The sequence below is a fragment of the Myxine glutinosa genome, chromosome 9 (genome assembly GCF_964187855.1).
Source record: "Myxine glutinosa chromosome 9, kmMyxGlut1.1, whole genome shotgun sequence".
NCBI classification, from domain to species: domain Eukaryota; kingdom Metazoa; phylum Chordata; class Myxini; order Myxiniformes; family Myxinidae; genus Myxine; species Myxine glutinosa.
The window spans coordinates 35,038,803-35,061,456 of record NC_136269.1 but is presented as its reverse complement, the minus strand read 5'-3'; the positions used below and the strand labels follow the sequence as shown (position 1 = coordinate 35,061,456).

The 22,654-nt window shown below is 46.4% G+C and overlaps 1 long non-coding RNA gene across 1 annotated transcript in view; it reads right to left on the bottom strand.

The window, feature by feature from the left end:
* The window catches only part of LOC137435488 (uncharacterized), a 276,336-nt gene extending 253,745 nt beyond the window's left edge, over positions 1 to 22,591 (bottom strand). The window contains exon 1 of the long non-coding RNA XR_013624517.1: positions 22,479 to 22,591. This is a non-coding gene — a long non-coding RNA (uncharacterized LOC137435488). The remainder of the gene's footprint in view (positions 1 to 22,478) is intronic.
* Positions 22,592 to 22,654: the final 63 nt, after the last annotated feature.

The window sequence follows — 22,654 nt, the reverse complement described above, 5'->3', positions numbered from 1 at the left end:
CACCTTGGGGGCAAGGTTGCTACTTACACGTGGTGTTGCAACCTCTATTGTCAAAAAGAAGCCATTTGTTTTTTACATTTGATATCACAATAACACACCTTGGATGTTCATCTTTTCAAAGAAACTCCTTTTTCTAAGGCTATGGATAGAGGGATAGCCTCGACTCGAGGTACGTGCCTATGCTTTCGATGGCGAATTGTTTTATTCTTATAATATTTATGTATTATTTATTCTCATAGTCTGACCTGACTAGCCTGGGTTGGAATCTCGACCCAGCTATGATAACTATCTTCCTGGTGTGTTGTATGCCTGACGAAGCATCAATTTGGATGCCGTCACTTGGATGGACGTCAAGATGGAGGACTCAGCTGTCAGCACTGTTTTGGTGGTGGACATTAACGATCCCAGGGTTTTTGGCGAGGAGTAGGCGAGTTATCCCCGGCATCCTGAAACAAATGACAAATCCCTGCCCAAATCACCTTTAGTTGAACGTCAGGCCTAGCTGCCTGTTCGTGAATGACTTGGGCCCAAAACGCTTGCATAAATCAAGCAATTAGTAGTAGTAGGTCTTATTGCCATAGCTCTCCAATATTCTTCCTAAATTATTCTCCTTGATAACAAAGGTAACCTTTACTTCAGGAACGGTCAAAGCCACTGCTCGCTTCAGATGTAGCGCATTGTCGCACATACCTCCCTCCATCCCCCCTTGTCCTTGAATACCTGTAGATAATCAAAAACATATTTTTAAAATACGTCCAATTAATTCCTCTTTTTTAAGATCTATGCTTCCATTCTCCAAATTTTCAGAGCCAGAATCTTGATCAATATATCCTTCATTTAGATGGAGATTGATGTGGGTTGTTGCCTAATACAATATGCTTCATAGTTTTAAGGTTTAAAGTATTCATATAAAGAGCAGTGCTTTGAAAGTGTTAATTTTTATGAATTTGAAAACACTTTCATGTGAAGGCCACGCAATCCAAAGGGATTGTTTTTGATAAATAATACATGTAGGCCTATATACTACAGTACAGTACGTCATCTGTGATTGTAACGATGAGGCCATATCAAATGGTATAGTTTGAGTTACTCATTTAAATCTCCTTGTAAGTATTTAAAATATTGATGTATCGCTACTGGAGGAGCATTGACGTTCGGACTCGGACATATCACGAACAAGGAGGAAAAAAAAACCTAAAATGTCAAAGCTCCCATGGTTTTAACAATTTTCTGTACGGAGTTAAAGGCTGCCAGTCAATCATCTTTGGTCGGATTACAAAACAAACAAAAAAGAGCAATCAGAGATTGCAAACCCTCGCCAGGATGTATTTTCAGTGGTTTTTAAAGCTTTCGTGTTAAAACAAATATGGCGGCCGAACCATGTGACTGATGAGGTCATCATTATTTTTTTTCTAAACTAATTTGTTCCTAGATTATACTCAAGAAATTTCATCTTGATTGGATGAAGTTTTGTACTCGTCAAATTATGACATCATAATGGAGGCACCTATGACATCATCATCAAAATATTTAAATCCCCAAGGAGAGTTCTTTACAATGAGCCATGTCTCCATTTTTTCTATTCAGCGCTTTGAGAAATAGAGGTGCAAAGTTTTTCGTTTTTTTCCAAGATGGTGGCCGAACCACGTGATCTATGACGTCATAATTATCATTTAAAAATTATACAGGTGGAGTTGCACCTTTGGTGAAAATGTACTGTCAATCGGGCCAACGGTTGCAGCGAAAATCATATTTATTCTGTGCAGTCAAACAAACAAACAGACAAACAGACAAACAGACAAACAGACAAACTGACTCAAATGCATATATGTATATTCTCATGTATTGTCTTTGTGCAAAATTTGAACAAAATCAGTCCATGCATGTCGAGAAATTGTTGGAGATACGTGTAAGTATCTTAGCTTATCTTATCTTATAAGTGTAAGTATCTTCGCTATTTCACGAGCCTCGATCCTGTACACAAAGAAAAAAAAAGAAAAAAAAGGAACAAAATGGCCACCAGTCTGGCATCCTAGATCTGATCTCAAAAAAGAATGACATACATATGTAAGCCTTCATTCATTATATGTGTGCCGAGTTTGAACAAGATTGGAAAATGCTTTCCGAGAAATGGTTGAGGACGTGTTCAACATTGGGTTTTTTGTCCCCCGTCGCACCACGGAGCGAAAGGGGGACGATGGTTTTCCCCTCCGTCCGTGTGTCCGTCCGTCCGTCCGTGAGTGCGTGTGGGCGTGCGTGCGTGCGTGCGTGTGGGCGTGCGTGCGTGCATGCGTGCGGGCATGCATTCGTGCGTAAGCGAAGGACCGCATTCGAATTTGGTGTGTGAGTGCAACCCACGTCAAATTCCAAGATGGCCGCCACCATGTATGTCTGATGCCATGTATGTCTGAACCTTGTGAGCGGAATATCTTGAAAAATAAGCGAAGTACCAACTTCTAATCTGGTGTGTGGGTGTATCTAGGCATAAGGAAGGACCGTATTGAAAATTGGGTCGCCACGTCAAAATCCAAGATGACCGCCACCATATATATGTCTGAACTTTGTGAGCAGAATATCTTGAAAAATAAGCGAAGTACCAACTTCTAATCTGGTGTGTGGGTGTATCTAGGCATACGGAAGAACGCTATTGAAAATTGGGTCGCCACGTCAAAATCCAAGATGGCCGCCTCCATGTACGTCTGAAACTTGTGAGCGAAATATCATGTCATAGCATGTTTTCTGCGTCTTCCACTTTGTCAACTCACATCACTTCCCCGACGGGTGAACTAGGCGTAACACTTGTTACAACTAAAATGGCCGCCAGTCGGCCATCTTTGATCGCATCGCAAAACAAAATGATGTTCATATGTACACCGTCATGTGTTGTCTTTGTGCCAAGTAAGAACTATTTCGGTCTATACATGTCCGAGATATGGTTGCAGACGGACGAGACTCAATCCATAAGCCCCTGTTTTGGACTAAGTCCAATGGGCGCGAATAAATCGGGGACCTGACCTTTTGTTGAGGATGTTGTCCGGTCTTTGGAATGCAATAATAGTTACTTTGTAGTGGCAAGCCATAATTTTGCCTTGCCGGTTATAATATGTATAGAGGACTAACAGGAGTACCCGGGGAGGGAGGGGTGGAGGGGTGGGGTGGGGGGGTGGGGGGGTATCATCCGTCCCCATCATCCTGCTTGTATATATAACTAGCAGAAGTACCCGGCAATGCCGGGCGGGGGAGGGGAGAGGGAGGGGGAAGGGGAGGGGAGAGGAACGGGGGGGAGGGGAGGAGAGGGGGGAGGGGAGGGGAGGAGAGGGGGGACGGGAGGAGAGGGGGGAGGGGCAGGGGGAGAGGGAGGGGAAAGGGGAAGGGGGAAAGGGAGGGGGAGGGGAGGGGGGAGGGGGAGGGTAGGGGAGGAGAGGGGGGACGGGAGGAGAGGGGGGAGGGGCAGGGGGAGAGGGAGGGGAAAGGGGAAGGGGGAAAGGGAGGGGGAGGGGAGGGGGGAGGGGGAGGGTAGGGGAGGGGGGAGGGGGGAGGGGGAGGGTAGGGGAGGGGGGAGGGGAGGGGGAGGGGGAGGGGGGAGGGGAGGGGGAGGGGGAGGGGGGAGGGGAGGGGGAGGGGAGCAGAGGGGAGGGGAAAGGGGAGTGAGAGGGGGGAAGGGGAGAGGGTAGGGTGGAGGAGGAAGGGGGGAGAGTAGGGGGAGGGGGGATGGTATGGGGAGGGGGGAGGGGGAGGGGGAGGGGAGAGGGTAGGGTGGAGGGGAAGGGGTAGGGGGGAAAGGAAAGGGTAGGGGGGAAAGGAAGGGGTATGGGGGAAAGGGAGGGGGAGGGGAGGGGAGGGGAAAGGGGAGGGGGGAAGGGGAGAGTGGAGGGGGAAGGGAGGGGGAAGGGGAGGGGGGAAAGGGAGGGGGAGTGGCGAGGGGAGGGGGAGGGGGAAAAGTGAGGGGGAGCAGGAGGGAGGGGGAGGAGGGAAGGGGAGGGGAGGGATATAGATGGTTACTGGCAATTGATCACATCCACAAATGATGTAATCCACACAATTTATGTACTTTACATAACGTTAATAGGAATACATGGCCGTGTAGATGGGAAATACAGTTTGTTTGAAATAAATCACAAATATCAGATGAAAGTGAAAAAAAACCTATGTGGTGTGAATGGCAATGTTCCTCGCTGAAATGTGAAAAAACTGAATTACGTGCGAACGCATAACTGAGATTATGGCGGCAAGATTGGGACATCACGTGATCGCTCTGAACGAATCAGCGCGCTGCTCTGCCACCGGCTGAGATTCCGTGTATAATGTTCCTCGCTGAAATGCGCTGAGGTAAATATGAATAAAAAATTCGACATATTTTCACTTTTATGTTTTGGCTAACTCGCTCGCGAACCTGACGAAGATCCTGAGCGAGGATCGCTACGCTACGCTATGTTATACTAACGCAACGTTCGCTACATTATGGCTAAAAATATGGATCTAAAGATGAAAGAACAAAAAACCTATGTGGTGTGAATGGCAATGTTCCTCGCTGAAATGTGAAAAAACTGAATTACGTGCGAACGCATAACTGTGAGATTATGGCGGCAAAGTTGTAACATCACGTGATCGCTCTGAGCGAATCAGCGCGCTGCTCTGCCACCGGCTGAGATTCCGTGTATAATGTTCCTCGCTGAAATGCGCTGAGGTAAATATGAATAAAAAATATGGATCTCGTCAAATATTTTTAGGTAGGCCATGTTCTTCCCAGGCTCAATGGCCATGTCTGTGCCAAATATCAAGTCCGTGAGCCTCTCCGTTTCGGAATCTATTGGTAACATTACACACACACACACACACACACACACACACACACACACACACACACACACACACACAAACTGTGTTTTATATATATAGATAAATAAAAAGCACCACAAAGCGGGCGTAACCCCTCAGCCCATGCATGGTGGAAACCAATTTCAAGATGGCTGCCGTGGCGGCCATATTGAAAATCGCAGCGCGCCCATTTTCGAAAGGAACCTTCCTCTACTCAACCCCAACACACACTGCAAAAATGGATTTAATCTGACAAGCCGTTCTGCTTGAAATTGACGGAAACCAATTTCAAGATGGCTGCCGTGGCGGCCATATTGAAAATCGCAGCACGCCCATGAACCTTCCTCTACTCAACCCCAACACACACTGCAAAAATGAATTTAATCGGACTAGCCATTCTGCTCGAAATTGACGGAAACCAATTTCAAGATGGCTGCCGTGGCGGCTATATTGAAAATCGCAGCGCGCCCATTTTCCAAAGGAACCTTCCTCTACTCAACCCCAACACACACTGCAAAAATGGATTTAATAGGACAAGCCGTTCTGCTTGAAATTGACGGAAACAAAAGTTGACGGACACCCGGACGCCCGGATGCCCGGACGATGCCCGTGACGACAATACCCCTTAGCCCAATTTGGGCTGAGGGGTGAAAAGCAATTACATCCAAATCAGAATCCATCACAAATATCAAATCATCATTTTACCTTTTTGTTGAATATATGCTGCTGAATGTGCGGTTCATCACATTTATGAACTAGAACGGCACTCGGTAGAGAGCATACCTCCGCCAGGTGAACAGTTTATGTTTTGTATCATAGAGTAGACCAGAAAATCCCAATACAGAATCACATTTAATCAAAATCATCCGTCCCACAACCTTTTGAGATATCCTGCTACATCTCGTGTTTGGCCCAATCTCCCAATGGTGAAGAATCACTTAAAAAATTATACTATCCGGATCTGGATCTTTACCAAAATTGAATCGATTCTTCCTTGTAACACATACAACATGTCCACCAAGTTTCGTCCAAATCCGTCCATAACTTTTTGAGATATCCTGCTATATGTTGGTTTTAGCCCAATCACTCGATGGTGAAGAATCAACTAAAAAAATTACATAATTCTCATCTCCAAATCCATATTCAGATCTTCACCAAAATCGAATCGATTCTTCCTTGTCACACACACACACACACACAACATGTAAACCATGTTTCGTCCAAATCCTTCTCCAACTCTTTTGAGATATCCTGCTATGTATCGTTTTTGGCCCTGTCTCCCAATGGTGAAGAATCACTTAAAACATTAGACTGTGGGGGTTGCCTTATTGGGACATAATCCACAGGCACGGGCCAGTGGGGCTTTGATGGTGTGGGCGTGGCATGCGCGCGGTTGTTGGAGCCACGCCCCCCCGAAGCGGGATTTTGGGTTATAAAAAGCTGTATGAGTTCCGGACTTCCGGTCGCGAGCGCATTCTGTGGAGATAAAGGAGCTTTGAACAGCTAAGAAGTGTCTCGTCCTCTCGCCATCCGCAACTCCTACATTGGTGACCCCGTCTTGCTCTCGACGTTTCGGAGCTTCAAACGAACATGGCGACAAGCGCAGTTTCGATTCAACTGCCGGAGTTTTGGGAATGACAAGCTGCCGTTTGGTTCGCACAAGCTGAGGCTCAATTCGCCATTCGGAGCATTTCTGCGGCTGACATGAAGTATTATTATGTCGTGTCTGTGCTCAGCTGCTCCACTGCGACCAGAGTGGTGAGCCTTCTTAAGGATCCTCCGAGGGACCGCAAGTACGAGACGCTAAAAGCGCTGCTGCTCGTAACCGTCGAGCGCACTGAGGCCGAGCGCGCCCGCGAACTACTTTCTCTACCCGGGCTGGGCGATTCCAAGCCGTCGGTGCTTATGGACCACATGTTGTCTCTCCTGGGCAGCCACCGACCATGGGACCCCAGCCCCGTCGGGCCTACGCCGCTGGCGGACACCGTCGCGCTTTAGTGAAGAGGGCCATTGAGGAACCTCAGCAGCCTCAAGAGGCCCGTGAGGAACCTCAGCAGCCTAGAGAGGCCCGTGAGGAACCTCAGCAGCCTCGGGAGGCCTGTGAGGAAGCAGCCTCGGGAGGCCAGTGAGGAACCTCAGCAGCCTCGGGAGGCCTGTGAGGAACATCAGCAGCCTCGGGGGGCCCGAGAGGAACCTCAGCAGCCTCGGGAGGCCCGTGAAGAACCTCAGCAGCCCCGGGAGGCCCGTGAGGAACCACAGCAGCCCCGGGAAGCCCGTGAGGAACCACAGCAGCCCCGGGAAGCCCGTGAGGAACCACAGCAGCCCCGGGAGGCCCGTGAGGAACCTCAGCAGCCCCGGGAGGCCCGTGAGGAACCTCAGCAGCCCCGGGAGGCCCATGAGGAACTTCAGCAGCCTCCCGAAGCCTAGACCAGCCCCCTCGGTTGGCTCAACCCCCACTGCAGAGCCGTTTTTTGCCCGTGCCATTTTTTTTTCTTTGATATTGCCCGTGCGTGTGAATTCTGGGGGGGGCGCATGTGGGGGTTGCCTTATTGGGACATAATCCACAGGCACGGGCCAGTGGGGCTTTTGATGGTGTGGGCGTGGAGTGTGCGCGGTTGTTGGAGCCACGCCCCCCGAAGCGGGATTTTGGGTTATAAAAAGCTGTATGAGTTCCGGTCGCGAGCGCTTTCTGTGGAAATAAAGGAGCTTTGAACAGCTAAGAAGTGTCACGTCCTCTTGCCATCCACAACTCCTACAAGACCCTATACAAGCAGGATCTGAATCGTCACCAAAATCTAATAATTTCGTCTTTGTCACATACGCAGCACGTATGCCAAATAATCTCTGCCAAATTTTGTCCGAATCCGTCCACAAGTGTTTGAGATATTTTGTTCACAAACAAACAGACAGACAGTGGTGTAAACATAACCTACGTCCACCTTTGGTGGCGGAGGTAATTAAGAATGATGACTTTCAGGAAGAAGAAGAAGCGTTTTCACCAACTTCAACCGCTTCCGGAATTGTTTTATTCTTTGTGTTCAAATAATGTCTGGTGATTGTTTTGTATTTATTTATGCGAATGTGTACTTGTATATAACTGTCATTAATTTAACAAGGCTTCGGCACTATAGAGTGATTTGTTTTTAAATTCCCCCCCAAAAAAACCTTTCATTTTCACTTTTTTTTTTTTTTGCCTAAAACACTCCCAGGCACTCACTGATAAACTTCTGAAAGTTTCACGAAGATCCGTTCAGCCATCTCTGAGAAACATGGCGACGCACACACACCACAGACCAACGGCTCTCTTCATAGTAGACTAGCAGAAGTACCCGGCATTGCCGGGCGGGGGAGGGGAGGGGGGAGGGGGAAGAGGAGGGGAGGGGGAGGGGGAAGAGGAGGGGAGGGGAATGGGGGGGAGGGGAGGAGAGGGGGGAGGGGAGGGGAGGAGAGGGGGGAGGGGAGGAGAGGGGGGAGGAGCAGGGGGAGGGGGGAAGGGAGGGGGGAGGGGAGGGGAGGGGGGAAGGGAGGGGGGAAAGGAAGGGGTAGGGGGGAAATGGAGGGGAGGGGAGGGGAAAGGGGAGGGGAGGGGAGAAGGGGAGAGGGTAGGGTGGAGGGGGAAGGGAGGGGGAAGGGAGGGGGAAGGGAGGGGGAAGGGGAGGAGGGAATGGGAGGGGAGGGATATAGATGGTTACTGGCAATTGATCACATCCACAAATGATGTAATCTATATATATAAAACACAGTTTGTGTGTGTTTGTGTGTGTAATGTTACCGATAGACTCCGAAACGGAGAGGCTCACAGACTTGATATTTGGCACAGACATGGCCATTGAGCCTGGGAAGAACATGGCCTACCTAAAAATATTTGACGAGATCCATATTTTTTTATTCATATTTACCTCAGCGCATTTCAGCGAGGAACATTATACACGGAATCTCAGCCGGTGGCAGAGCAGCGCGCTGATTCGCTCAGAGCGATCACGTGATATCCCAACCTTGCCGCCATAATCTCACAGTTATGCGTTCGCACGAAATTCTGTTTTTTCACATTTCAGCGAGGAACATTGCCATTCACACCACATAGGTTTTTTTTCACTTTCATCTGATATTTGTCATTTATTTCAAACAAACTGTATTTCCCATCTACACGGCCATGTATTCCTATTAACGTTATGTAAAGTACATAAATTGTGTGGATTACATCATTTGTGGATGTGATCAATTGCCAGTAACCATCTATATCCCTATAACCATCTATATCCAGTAACCATCACTTTTACGTTTTGGCTAACTCGCTCGCGAACCTGACGAAGATCCTGAGCGAGGATCGCTACGCTACGTTATGCTAACGCTACGTTCGCTACATTATGGCTAAAAATATGGATCTAAAGATGAAAGAACAAAAAACCTATGTGGTGTGAATGGCAATGTTCCTCGCTGAAATGTGAAAAAACTGAATTACGTGCGAACGCATAACTGTGAGATTATGGCGGCAAGGTTGGGACATCACGTGATCGCTCTGAGCGAATCAGCGTGCTGCTCTGCCACCGGCTGAGATTCCGTGTATAATGTTCCTCGCTGAAATGCGCTGAGGTAAATATGAATAAAAAAATATGGATCTCGTCAAATATTTTTAGGTAGGCCATGTTCTTCCCAGGCTCAATGGCCATGTCTGTGCCAAATATCAAGTCCGTGAGCCTCTCTGTTTCGGAGTCTATCGGTAACATTACACTCACAAACACACACAAATTGTGTTTTATATATATATATGCTAAAGCGCAGCTTGAAGCGTGTTTCCGGGTGCAACCGGAAATGCGTTTGGTTTGTAGCGGTTGGAATATAGGATTGACTCGGATTCCGAACGCCCTGGATGTCTTTAAAACTTAATAATTATGTCCCTTTAAACATGACGCGCAATTTCCTATGGAAGCGGTACAAACTCCCACGGTTAACAAATTTGATAACCGTCTCGTACCCCTTACCATCACCATGTGGCATGTTAATCGTCAAACCGGTCACCATGTTAATCATCTCACACCAGTTACCGTGTAGTCATCACACCCCAGTTACCGTGATAATTGTCACAGATCAGTTACCATGTTAATCATCTCACACCAGTTACCATGTTAATCATCTCACACCACTTACCATGTTAATCGTCAAACCGGTCACCATGTTAATCATCTCACACCAGTTACCATGTTAATCATCTCACACCAGTTACCATGTTAATCGTCAAACCGGTCACCATGTTAATCATCTCACACCAGTTACCATGTTAATCATCTCACACCAGTTACCATGTTAATCGTCAAACCGGTCACCATGTTAATCATCTCACACCCGTTACCGTGTTAGTCATCACACCCCAGTTACCGTGATAATTGTCACAGATCAGTTACCATGTTAATCATCTCACACCAGTTACCATGTTAATCGTCAAACCGGTCACCATGTTAATCATCTCACACCAGTTACCATGTTAATCGTCAAACCGGTCACCATGTTAATCATCTCACACCCGTTACCGTGTAGTCATCACACCCCAGTTACCGTGATAATTGTCACAGATCAGTTACCATGTTAATCATCTCACACCAGTTACCATGTTAATCATCTCACACCAGTTACCATGTTAATCGTCAAACCGGTCACAATGTTAATCGTCACACACCAATTACCATGTTAATCGTCACACACCAGTTACCAAGTTAATCGTCACATACCAGTTACCATGTTAATCATCTCACACCAGTTACCATGTTAATTGCCACACATCAGTTACCATGTTAATCATCTCACACCAGTTACCATGTTAATCATCTCACACCAGTTAGCATGTTAATCATCTCGCACCAGTTACCATGTTAATCATCTTACACCAGTTACCATGTTAATCATCTTACACCAGTTACCATGTTAATCATCTCACACCAGTTACCATGTTAATCATCTTACACCAGTTAGCATGTTAATCATCTCGCACCAGTTACCATGTTAATCATCTTACACCAGTTAGCATGTTAATCATCTCGCACCAGTTACCATTTTAATCGTCAAACCGGTCACCATGGTAATCGTCACACCGGTCACCATGTTAATCATCTCACACCAATCACCGTGTTAATCGTCACACCGGTCACCATGTTAATCATCTCACACCAATTACCGTGTTAATCGTCACACCGGTCACCATGTTAATCATCTCACACCAGTTACCGTGTTAATCATCACACCGGTCACCATGTTAATCATCTCACACCAATTACCGTGTTAATCGTCACACCGGTCACCATGTTAATCATCTCACACCAATTACCGTGTTAATCGTCACACCGGTCACCATGTTAATCATCTCACACCAATTACCGTGTTAATCGTCACACCGGTCACCATGTTAATCATCTCACACCAGTTACCGTGTTAATCGTCACACCGGTCACCATGCTAATCATCTCACACCAATTACCGTGTTAATCGTCACACCGGTCACCATGTTAATCATCTCACACCAATTACCGTGTTAATCGTCACACCGGTCACCATGTTAATCATCTCACACCAGTTACCGTGTTAATCGTCACACCGGTCACCATGTTAATCATCTCACACCAGTTACCGTGTTAATCGTCACACCGGTCACCATGTTAATCATCTCACACCAATTACCGTGTTAATCGTCACACCGGTCACCATGTTAATCATCTCACACCAGTTACCGTGTTAATCGTCACACCGGTCACCATGTTAATGATCACACACCAGTTACCGTGTTAATCATCACACACCAGTTACCGTGTTAATTGTCACACATCAGTTACCGTGTTAATCATCTCACACCAGGACCATGTTAATCGTCACACACCAGTTACCATGTTAATCATCTCACACCAGTTACCATGTTAATCTCCTCACACCAGGACCATGTTAATCTCCTCACACCAGGACCATGTTAATCGTCACACACCAGTTACCATGTTAATCATCTCACACCAGGCAGGACCATGTTAATCTCCTCACACCAGGACCATGTTAATCTCCTCATACCAGGACCATGTTAATCGTCACACACCAGTTACCATGTTAATCATGTCACACCAGTTACCATGTTAATCATCTCACACCAGTTGCCGTGTTAATCGTCACACACCAGGACCATGTTAATCTCCTCACACCAGGACCATGTTAATCTCCTCACACCAGGACCATGTTAATCGTCACACACCAGTTACCATGTTAATCATCTCACACCAGTTACCATGTTAATCGTCACACACCAGGACCATGTTAATCTCCTCACACCAGGACCATGTTAATCTCCTCACACCAGGACCATGTTAATCGTCACACACCAGTTACCATGTTAATCATGTCACACCAGTTACCATGTTAATCATCTCACACCAGTTGCCGTGTTAATCGTCACACACCAGGACCATGTTAATCTCCTCACACCAGTTACCATGTTAATCTCCTCACACCAGGACCATGTTAATCGTCACACACCAGTTACCATGTTAATCATCTCACACCAGTTACCATGTTAATCTCCTCACACCAGGACCATATTAATCTCCTCACACCAGGACCATGTTAATCTCCTCACACCAGGACCATGTTAATCTCGTCACACACCAGTTACCATGTTAATCATCTCACACCAGGACCATGTTAATCTCCTCACACCAGGACCATGTTAATCTCCTCACACCAGGACCATGTTAATCGTCACACACCAGTTACCATGTCAATCATGTCACACCAGTTACCATGTTAATCATCTCACACCAGTTGCCGTGTTAATCGTCACACACCAGGACCATGTTAATCTCCTCACACCAGTTACCATGCTAATCTCCTCACACCAGGACCATGTTAATCTCCTCACACCAGTCACCATGTTATTCTCCTCACACCAGTTACCATGTTAATCTCCTCACACCAGTTACCATGTTATTCTCCTCACACCAGTTACCATGTTAATCATCTCACACCAGTTACCATGTTAATATCCTCACACCAGTCACTGAACAGTTAACACCATCCCTGTATTACGCTATAACCATAACTCTGCATAAAGGGAGAAATTACAGGATCATAAATAAAACTTTTTACCACAAAACCAACATCTCCGTGAATGTAAAACAAAATGGTGAAGTTGAAAAGATGTTTACGACTTCCACGAGGGACTGCCTGCACCTTCCAGGTGAATAGATCGTATTCTCAGGGATCAGCAGCTGTGTACATTTACCCCCGACCCCCACTCCCCGACGGAGTCTCCACATAAACACCCTCACACAACCCTAACCCCTCCTCCCACCTTCCTCCTCACAATCCTAGCAGCACCAAGTTTACAGACACTTAAAGAAAGCACCTGTGCTGGAGCTGCACACACACGCTGCCATTCTTTGGACTTTGTGTGTTGTTTGGGAAAGAAATAAAAATGACAAACCGACGACGGAATGATGACGACACTCGAGCAGCTGATAAAATAACACATCATCACCGGCACCATTACACATCCCAACACTACAATCCACATATCAGCACTACCATCCCCATCACGGGCACCATTACACATCCCAACACGACAATCCACATCCCAACACTACAATCCACATATCAGCACTACCATCCCCATCACCGGCACCATTACACATCCCAACACGACAATCCACATCCCAACACTACAATCCACATATCAGCACTACCATCCCCATCACCGGCACCATTACACATCCCAACACTACAATCCACATATCAGCACTACCAGCCCCATCACGGGCACCATTACACATCCCAACACTACAATCCACATCCCAACACTACAATCCACATATCAGCACTACCAGCCCCATCACGGGCACCATTACACATCCCAACACAACAATCCACATCCCAACACTACAATCCACATATCAGCACTACCAGCCCCATCACGGGCACCATTACACATCCCAACACTACAATCCACATCCCAACACTACAATCCACATATCAGGACTACCAGCCCCATCACCGGCACCATTACACATCCCAACACTACAATCCACATCCCAACACTACAATCCACATATCAGCACTACCATCCCCATCACCGGCACCATTATACATCCCAACACTACAATCCACATATCAGCACTACCAGCCCCATCACGGGCACCATTACACATCCCAACACTACAATCCACATATCAGCACTACCATCCCCATCACCAGCACCATTACACATCCCAACACTACAATCCATATATCAGCACTACCAGCCCCATCACGGGCACCATTACACATCCCAACACTACAATCCACATCCCAACACTACAATCCACATATCAGCACTACCATCCCCATCACCGGCACCATTACACATCCCAACACTACAATCCACATATCAGCACTACCAGCCCCATCACCGGCACCATTACACATCCCAACACTACAATCCACATCCCAACACTACAATCCACATATCAGCACTACCATCCCCATCACCGGCACCATTACACATCCCAACACTACAATCCACATATCAGCACTACCAGCCCCATCACGGGCACCATTACACATCCCAACACTACAATCCACATCCCAACAATACAATCCACATATCAGCACTACCATCCCCATCACCGGCACCGTTACACATCCCAACACTACAATCCACATATCAGCACTACCAGCCCCATCACCGGCACCATTACACATCCCAACACTACAATCCACATATCAGCACTACCAGCCCCATCACGGGCACCATTACACATCCCAACACAACAATCCACATCCCAACACTACAATCCACATATCAGCACTACCATCCCCATCACCGGCACCATTATACATCCCAACACTACAATCCACATATCAGCACTACCAGCCCCATCACGGGCACCATTACACATCCCAACACTACAATCCACATATCAGCACTACCATCCCCATCACCAGCACCATTACACATCCCAACACTACAATCCACATATCAGCACTACCAGCCCCATCACCAGCACCATTACACATCCCAACACTACAATCCACATATCAGCACTACCAGCCCCATCACCAGCACCATTACACATCCCAACACTACAATCCACATATCAGCACTACCATCCCCATCCCCGGCACCATTACACATCCCAACACTACAATCCAGATATCAGCACAACAATCTACATATCAGCACAACAATCTACATATCAGCACAACAATCTACATATCAGCACTACCATCCCCATCACCGGCACCATTACACATCCCAACACTACAATATACCTACCAGCACCGTTACACATCCCAGATTCCCCATGGTGAAATCCCTCACAATGTTGTGACCCCATGGTGAAATCCCTCACAATGTTGTCACCCCATGGTGAAATCCCTCATAAATCTGTGACCCCAATGGTGAAATCCCTCATTATGTTGTCACCCCATGGTGAAATCCCTCATAAATCTGTGACCCCAATGGTGAAATCCTTCACAATGTTGTGACCCCCTGGTGAAATCCCTCATAAATCAGTGACCCCATGGTAAAACCCCTCATAACGCCATGACTCCATGTTTAAATCCCTCACAACACCGTGACCCCATGTTTAAATCCCTCACAACGCCATGATCCCACATTTAAATCCCTCACAACACCGTGACACCACGTTTAAATCCCTCACAACAACATGACCCCACATTTAACTCACTCACAACGCCGTGACACCAGGTTTAAATCCCTCAACAACGTGACCCCAGGTTTAAATCCCTCACAACGCCATAACCCCATGTTTAAATCCCTCAACACCGTGACCCCACGTTTAAATCCCCCACAACGCCGTGACCCCACGTTTAAATCTCACCATGGTAAAATCCCTCATAACGCCATGACCACACGTTTAAGTCTCTCAATGCCATGACCCCACGTTTAAATCCCTCACAACTCCGTAACCCCATGTTTAAATCCCTCAACACCATGACCCAACGTTTAAATCCCTCAAAACGCCGTGACCCCACGTTTAAATCCATCACAACGCCGTGACCCCACATTTATATCCCTCACAACGCTATGACCCCACATTTAAATCCCTCACAACGCTATTACCCCACATTTAAAATCCCTCACAATGCTATGACCCCACATTTAAATCCCTCACAACGCTATGACCCCACATTTAAATCCCTCACAACGCTATGACCCCACATTTAAATCCCTCACAACGCTATGACCCCACATTTAAATCCCTCACAACGCCATGACCCCACGTTTAAATCCCTCACAACACCGTAACCCCATGTTTAAATCCCTCACAATGCCATGACCCCATGTTTAAATCCCTCACAACTCCATGACCCCACATTTAAATCCCTCACAACGCTATGACCCCACATTTAAATCCCTCACAACACCATGACCCCATGTTTAAATCCTTCACAACGCCGTGACCCCATGTTTAAATCCTTCACAACGCCGTGACCCCACGTTTAAATGCTTCACAACGCTGAGACCCCACGTTTAAATCCCTCACAACACCGTGACCCCACGTTCAAATCCCTCACATCGCCTTGACCACAGGTTCAAATCCCTCAGAACACTGTGACCCCCAGTTGAAATCCCTCACAATGTTGTGACCCCCAGTTCAAATCCCTCACAACGCCGTGACCCCCAGTTCAAATCCCTCACAATGCCGTGACCCCCAGTTCAAATCCCTCACAACGCCGTGACCCCCAGTTCGAATCCCTCACAACGCCGTGACCCTGGGTTCAAATCCCTCACAATGCTGTGACCCCCAGTTCAAATCCCTCACAATGCTGTAACCACGGGTTCAAATTCCTCACAGCGCTGTGACCCCCAGATGAAATCCCTCACAACGCCGTGACCCTGGGGTGCAAATCCCTCACAATGCTGTGATCCCCAGTTCAAATTCCTTACAACGCTGTAACCACCGGTTCAAATTCCTCACAACGCTGTGACCCCCAGTTTAAATCCCTCACAACGCCATGACCCTGGGGTGAAAATCCCTCACAACACCGTGACCCCCAGTTCCAATCCCTCACAACGCTGTGACCCCAGGTTCAAATCACGTACAATGCTGTGACCCCCAGTTCCAATTCCTTACAACGCTGTGACCCTGGGGTGGAAATCCCTCACAATGCTGTTACCCCCAGTTCCAATCCCTCACAATGCCGTGATCCCAGGTTCAAATCCCTCACATAGCTGTGACCCCCAGTTCAAATCCCTCACAATGCTGTGTCCCCACGTTTAAATCCCTCACAACGCCATGACCCCACGTTTAAATCCCTCACAACACCGTGACCCCACATTTTACTCCCTCACAACGCTATGACCCCACATTTTAATCCCTCACAACGCCATGACCCCATGTTTAAATCCCCGACAACGCCGTGACCCCATGTTTAAATCCCTCACAACGCCGTGACCCCACATTTAAATCCCTCACAACGCTATAAACCCACATTTAAATCCCTCACAAAGCCATGACCACATGTTTAAATCCCTCACAACGCCATGACCCCATGTTTAAATCCCTCACAACGCTATAAACCCACATTTAAATCCCTCACAACGCCATGACCCCACATTTAAATCCCTCACAACGCTATAAACCCACATTTAAATCCCTCACAACGCCATGACCCCACGTTTAAATCCCTCACAACGCCGTGACCCCACATTTTACTCCCTCACAACGCTATGACCCCACATTTTAATCCCTCACAACGCCATGACCCCATGTTTAAATCCCCGACAACGCTGTGACCCCATGTTTAAATCCCTCACAACGCCGTGACCCCACATTTAAATCCCTCACAACGCTATAAACCCACATTTAAATCCCTCACAAAGCCATGACCACATGTTTAAATCCCTCACAACGCCATGACCCCATGTTTAAATCCCTCACAAAGCCATGACCCCATGTTTAAATCCCTCACAACGCCATGACGACAGGTTCAAATCCCTCAAACGCTGTGACCCCCCACTTCCAATCCCTCACAACGCCGTGACCCCCAGTTCCAATATCTGAAACTACTTCATAATGCTGCGACCTTCAGGTTAACCCCATCGATTATCTCAAAAATTTATTAGAATATATTTTTTTATGAACTAATAAATAAGTGCCATGACGTCATTTCCTCTCTCATTATACATCAGGTTCCGACATTGAGACATTTAATGTTCAATTTTTAATTATCTATTTTGGAGATGTTTTTAATCACCGGATGTCTGTAACACTCGCTGCACACTAACTCCCCACCCGATCAAGCATAAACTGTATTTTTCCTGCAGCCACCGTGGGAATTAAAGCTGCTAGATTTGTTGCACATCAGACGCTCTTCACAGTCACATGATGTGTTCCGTGTTATGCCCTGCCAGGCGCGGGCAGCCGGCGGGAAACGTTCTGTGAGCTCGTCACGTGGGGCGTGCAGCTGGGAGATGGAAGAGCAAAACAGGACAGAAAACAAGGGCCGAGCTTATTGTGGAAGGGGCCAAGAGCTGGAGGCGAAGGGAAAGGCGGGCTTGGACGCAGGTGGGGTGGTGGTGCTGGTGGTGGTGCTGGTGGTTGTGCTGCTGCTGGTGGTGGTGGTGGTGCTGGTGGTGGTGGTGGTGGTGCTGGTGCTGGTGGTTGTGCTGCTGGTGGTGGTGGTGGTGCTGGTGCTGGTGGTTGTGCTGCTGCTGGTGGTGGTGGTGCTGGTGGTGGTGGTGGTGCTGGTGGTGGTGGTTGTGCTGGTGATGGTGGTGGTGGTGGTGCTGGTGGTGGTTGTGCTGGTGGTGGTTGTGCTGGTGGTGGTGGTAGTGGTTGTGCTGGTGGTGGTGGTGCTGGTGGTGGTGCAGTTACTGGTGGTGGTGGTGGTGCTGGTGATGGTGGTGGTGGTGGTGAGAATTTGCAGCAATGTCCTTATTATTGCTTCAACAATATGCAAACTGTTCTGTGAAAATATTAATTAAATGCCAGAACAGGTGAGGTACATCCAGTGATTTCCAACACATATCACAACCACCGACCACCGTTTCTGAATCGATCAAAGTTTCAACAAATACGTCACCTCAGGTGGATAGACGTTATGTTTTCACCTCTGTCTGTTCGTTTGTCTGTGAGCAGGACAAGTTATGGATGGATTCGGATGAAACTTGGTGGCTGTGATTGGTAGGTGACAAGAACAAGCCGATTCGATTTTGGTTCAGGTGCAAATCCAGATCCGACCTGTGTGTGTGTGTGTGTGTGTGTGTGTGTGTGTGTGTGTGTGTGTGTGTGTGTGTGTGTGTGTGTGTGTGTGTGTGTGTGTGTGTGTGTGTGTGTGTGTGTGTGTGTGTGTGTGTGTGTGTGTGTGTGTGTGTGTCTCGTTAGTTCTTATCTCCATATGTGGGTTTCAGAATGTGGTACGGAGTCCTCCCAGGTCTCGAATTATCCACCTCCGTTTCAGTAAGGGATCATGATTCATGGATCAATTTGTGAAGTTTTCTTGTTGTCAAAGTTTTCTTCCGAGGGATCTTTTGAGGATCATTAGCCTTGGCCTTGGCCTACAATTAGCCTTGGACAGCTTCCAACTGGAGTTAATTTGTCGTAATATTCCCAGGGATGTTTTTAATATCCCTGTAAACTTCTTTTTTATCATTTCCGTTGCTCCAATAATCACTGGTACAATTTTGGCGCTCTTCAACTTCCAGGATCTTTTCACTTTATTTTCGAGGGCATCGTATTTGGTCATTTTCTTGATTTCTGCTTTGTTTTGGCCAAAATTGCTGGGTCTGACACCTCAATTAGCAAAGCCTTCTTTTCTTTTTTGTACCTCAGTGCTACATCTGGTCGCAAGGATTTGTTTTCTATGTTCATGCTTCATGGGATCATTAGGTCATACATGAGCATTACTTCCTTGTTTTTAGTGATTACTTTTGGTTCATGTTTCTATGAGTTTTCTGGAAATGGGATATTGAGACTTTTGCATATGTGCCAAGTGGATTACTCTACATACCTTGTTGTGCCTTTGGGTGTACAGCTGGTCTGACATGAGTTTTTTAAACACCGATAGGAGGTGGCTCGTACTTTTGTTTTCTCCCCTTGAAGAACCTACAATTATCCGATTGACTCAGTCCCGCCATTTTCTTCAAGCCATTGGTATAGAATAGCACCCTTGATCTTGTGCATTTATAATGATTCGTTCTCCATCCCAGTTGAGCTGACCTATTCTTAGGCATTCCAAAGAGCCTTCTTTGCCTCATCCCAATCTGTCCAACTCTTTTTTTTTGTTTTTTACCTTCCTGCTCTTTTGTCGTTTTCCCAGTTGTCGGTGTATATCTGTTGATATTTCGTTTTTTTATTTTTGTTTTTTTTTGCAATTGTTGGGACTGTACTCGTTGTTTCAGTTTCTTGAGTGATATCTTCCATTTACATCTGTCTTTGGAAATTTTTTGCTTGGTGGGTTCGGGAGACCTTCTCTGGTTTGTTGTCTTCGTATTTGCTTACAAATTGGATTCCGTGGTCTGTTGCACTTTTTAGGTATTTTAGGCCAATCATGCAGTTGTCATTCTGTGCACTTCGTTGAGGTCCATCAGGCCGCTACCTCCTTCTCGTCTTGGCAGGTACATTCTCAGGCTGCATTGATTTTTGTAAAACATTCTGTGGATGGTAAGCAGCTTCCTTGTTTTGATATCCGGTTTATTGATGGTGGTTTTGGCCATTTTGGTTGTGGCCATTTTGATTGTGGCCATTTTGTGGCCATTGTGTTATGTGGATTACAAATTACAAATGTTACAAATTACAAATTACAAATTACATTTACAAATTTTTGTAATTTACAAATTTACAAATTACAAATTTACAAATTACAATTACATTTACAATTACAAATTACAAATTACAACAAATTACAAATTACAAATTACAAATAATTACAAATTACAAATTACAAATTATGTTACAAATTGGATTCCGTGGTCTGTTGCACTTTTTAGGTATTTTAAGCCAATCATGCAGTTGTCATTCTGTGCACTTCGTTGAGGTCCATCAGGCCGCTACCTCCTTCTCGTCTTGGCAGGTACATTCTCAGGCTGCATTGATTTTTGTAAAACATTCTGTGGATGGTAAGCAGCTTCCTTGTTTTGATATCCGGTTTATTGATGGTGGTTTTGGCCATTTTGGTTGTGGCCACAATGATTGTGGCCATTTTGTTATTCCACAGCTCTATGGAATACTGGTATTGCGAGTTGGTTTATGGCTTTGATTTTATTCATTGGTGAATCGTGTTTTCAGGATCAGCCTGGTTTATGCAGGTATGCTTTGGTAATTGTTTTGTGCATTTGTTTGTTACATATTCCATGAAAGGTGTGTGTGTGTGTGTGTGTGTGTGTGTGTGTGTGTGTGTGTGTGTGTGTGTGTGTGTGTGTGTGTGTGTGTGTGTGTGTGTGTGTGTGTGTGTGTGTGTGTGTGTATGAAAGAGATGGATAGAATTGTAAGGAATAGAAATGAAAAAACGAGATGTGTGTGTGTCTGTGTTCGATCTAATGTCCCACACTGTTTGTAACAAATCGTTAGTTCTGCCGAAGTAGTTTCTTGTCCCTCGGTCATGTTGGTTGGTCTACCATCCATCTCCCAGCAGTAGTTAGGTGATAACCAAGGAACAGGTGATAGCTCACCTACTTTTCACGAAGGACACTGTGGGATATCTTTATCGTCCACCAACTAATGCTGGCAGACGGGACTCGCAGTTTAACCTCCATCCGTGGGACGTCACACACATTGATGAATCATCCTGCCTTGAAACACTGGTCAGGATGACAGTCTATAGCTGGGTCTGGATTCAAATCCAAGCTAGACAGCTTAAAGGGGAGTGTCCATACCTCTAGGCCATCCTGTCAGCCCATGCATGTTTGTGGATACAAATAACAAGACTCAATCATGTTTGTCACCCATATTTGCTGGGAATAACAAATCAGCTCTTACCTAATCACCTAATCAATTACGCCAGGTGGCGAAGTTCACGAAAAAGGCACCAGGTGGAAACAGTTGTCTTCAAAGTGGAACTGAAGGGGTGCGTGTACCAAAAAAGTTTGAGAACCACTGCCCGAGAGGTACACATGCTCGCCTCTGAGCCATCTAGCCTGGTTTGAATCCCAACCCGGCTATAAACTGCCATCCTAGAGCTTAATAGGGAGGGTGATTCATCAATGTGTGTGCCATCCTTTGGATGGACGTTTAGCTGGGTGTCCCCTCGGCCGGAAATAGTTGGTGGACGTTAAAGGCCCCACAGTGTCATTCATGAAAAGTAGGCGAGTTATCGCCGGCACCCGGACCAAATTCCAAATTCCTACCTGAACTTTTGTCAAACGTCAGGCCTGGCCAGCTGGTTCGTGAAAGACTTGGGCCAATCTTCCCCTTGCCAACCGCACAATAACGTGGGAATAATTGTGGCTGTTAAAGAAGATGAAGATTATTCCCCAAAAACAAAACTTCCATAGCACATCCACAATTAGAATATTTTGCCAAAAATTATAAATAAATCAATAAATATAAGTAATAATACATAAATAATAAATAAGATAATAATAAATAAATAAATTATAAATAAATATAAATAAATTAGAATGCGAATATATCACTATTAGAAGAAAACTTGAAACGATCTGCAAGCAAATCTCAGCACAGGTAGCTTACCTTCAACACCGAAGTCATAAGAGCGGGATCGAAATTGGTTTTCCAACACTTGGGCAAACATTCTGGGAATTTGAAAAGTCAGAATGGGGCACCGTCCTAAAGCTTCTGTGATTGGTCGTTTTCCAGTCTCCTGCTTTGGTGTAGTCTGCACAATGTGACTCAAGGCGGACGCCCAC